Genomic DNA, 2,406 nt, shown 5'->3' with positions numbered 1-2,406 from the left:
CCTCAGCAAGCACCTCAGCTGGCTGTGGTTTTTTGCCTGGTGGGTTGACCCAGACCTTCATTCCTGAGGGGTTTGGGTCATTATAAGTCCTGTCAGGACTGGGTTGTTGTAATTTACCATTTACTTTAATCACAGGGCATGGTAGCACTAAGAGTTGGCCTATGGGATCTCCTGGATTCCAGATATGTCAGCTGAGGTCTCCTACATCCTCCTCACCACTGATTTGGATCACTTGTTGCTCCCTTGTCCCTGGGTTTGTTAACACCACTTCCTTTCACCCCATCTCCTTAACTTTTTGGGATGTTTTTCTTTGTTTCATTTGCAGCTTTCTCTATTTTTCCTTCAACCCATTGTAGATACTTAAAGTTCATCCTTTTGGATTTTGTATCAGGTAGTTCCAATGGTATTTCTTCTTCAGACTTATTTTCTGGTGATGCATTTTGGTCACGTTTAGAACCATTTCCTCCTGTTTATTCATAGGCACTGATTTCTGTTGTCTCTGAGACATTGTAGTAGTGTTGTAGTAGTATTTATTTGATGATTGTATGTTGGTGAAACCATACCAGACCCCACATGTCTTCCAGTGGTTGTGATAGAGAATATGACGTGTGGGCAGTTCTCTTTTTGCTGTTCACTCCTGCCGTTGAGTGCAGGTTCTTATGATTTTGGCCACTATCTATTGACTATCAGGTGATACAAGAGTAGGCGGTCGCTTTCTCCTGGTGCTTGGAGTCACAGAGGTATAGGTGTGGCTGGACTATGTGGGCACAGTTCTTTACTGTTCCATGGGACAAGATAAAAAGGAACATAAAAGGAAAAGAAAGTAAACAAGGCATAAAACAAAACAGAAGCAATAGCAAAAAAAGAAGTGGGCAAAAGCAGGAAAGCAATAGTAAGTAAAAGGAATTTAATAACTTAACGAGAAGGGGGAAAAAAAGAAAAAGGAAATGAAAGTAATTAAAGAAGAGAAAAAAGTTACAAAATTAGGGTGGAGGAAACAAAATAGTAAAGAGAATAGTCAAAGAAAAAATTAAGAGGAAAGAAAAAAGAAGGAAGTGGGGTGGGGGAAGAAGAGAAAATGTAGAAAAAAAGCTTAAAGAAAAGAAGAGAAGGGAAAGCAAAGGAAAAACTGGGGCAGAGTGGGACAGGGAAAACCAGAGGTGAGGTGCACAGTTCGCGTTCTCTACCAAGCAAGGAACTCACAGTGTTGTTGGGGGTGGGCAAGGGTGGGGTAGGGCCCCTGAGCCTAGATGGTTGGTGGTGGGTGGGGTGGGCATACTGGCCAATGAGTAAAGATGTGGGGCCGGCCACATTTCTGGTCCCCAAGAGGGTTTGAGGAACAAGGGCAGACATATCACTCATCTACTAATGTGTGTCTAAGTTCTCCCAATTGAATGCTGCTGATTTCAAAAGTTTAAGATTACTTCACTGTGTCAGGCTAACCAATAATTCACCTGCTTCATTCGTCTCCTCTCGTTGTTGCTCTAGCATAGCTTCCTCTCACAGTCAGTATTCAATCCCCTTTTACCCTTTCTTCTGAAGCTGAGCTTATCATCCGAATCCGTTTTATTTGGTCTCTTGTATCTTTGCTGAGAGCATCTGGATAGCATGTCTGCCTCCTCGGCCGTCTTGATTGCTTGGAGTCTTTAAAAAAACCTATCTTCCTAGCTTTATAAATAGCAAATGCACACAGAAGCTAAAGGAGGGAGTGGGTAGATTATCACAAGAAGGAAGGAGAGACGATAGAGGGACTGGACATGATGAGAGTAAAGGTTTTATAATGCTAGGAATATGTATTTTTAAAATTGATCATTTTGGAGTATTTCAGAATCTTCCATTGGAAGTACAGATTAAGAGCTCTTCTATTTTACAACTAAAGATTTTATACTCTCTATCTTAATCAAAATTAACACCATTAAAAAGATATTTTACTTCCATTATCATAGAGCAACATTAAAGTAAGACCAAAAGAGGCTTACTGAGGGGTAGAGATGGCCCAGACTTGCAGATGTCCACATTCACAGTCAAGATACACTCTCTGCCACACAGTGAAGAAAGAATTATACAATAATGTATAATGATAGCAGGAATTGAAACTTTGAAAATCATAATAGATTAAAAGATATTCAGGTGTCACTGGTAGGCTATTTAAAAGTGGGGACTCAGCAGGGATAGGTGGATAATATATGAGTGAATTTATGTTAGACGATTGGCTAACTGCACATTATTGCAAGCCTTTGTACTCTTCAGTTTGCTACAGGATTTTCTTCAGGTAACCTGCTACAAAAATTGCTTTCTCAGGCCTGTCTATTTATCAGTAATGGTGTGAATCAAGATCTGCGGTGTAAGTGATCACACGGTGCGTCAGGTGGACCGTAGTGGAAAGGCCCTCTAGGTGTAGATTGT

At 40.8% G+C, this 2,406-nt stretch overlaps 1 protein-coding gene across 1 annotated transcript in view; it reads left to right on the top strand.

Annotated features, from left to right (window-relative positions):
- UBR3 (ubiquitin protein ligase E3 component n-recognin 3) overlaps positions 1-2,406 on the top strand; it is a 195,428-nt gene that overhangs the window by 61,656 nt on the left and 131,366 nt on the right. The window lies entirely within an intron of this gene.

The sequence above is a fragment of the Echinops telfairi genome, unplaced genomic scaffold (assembly GCF_000313985.2).
Source record: "Echinops telfairi isolate 266 unplaced genomic scaffold, ASM31398v2 ScPeMD7_4;HRSCAF=17, whole genome shotgun sequence".
NCBI lineage: Eukaryota > Metazoa > Chordata > Mammalia > Afrosoricida > Tenrecidae > Echinops > Echinops telfairi.
The sequence above is the reverse complement of the archived record's forward strand: the minus strand, read 5'-3'. Positions and strand labels throughout refer to the sequence as shown.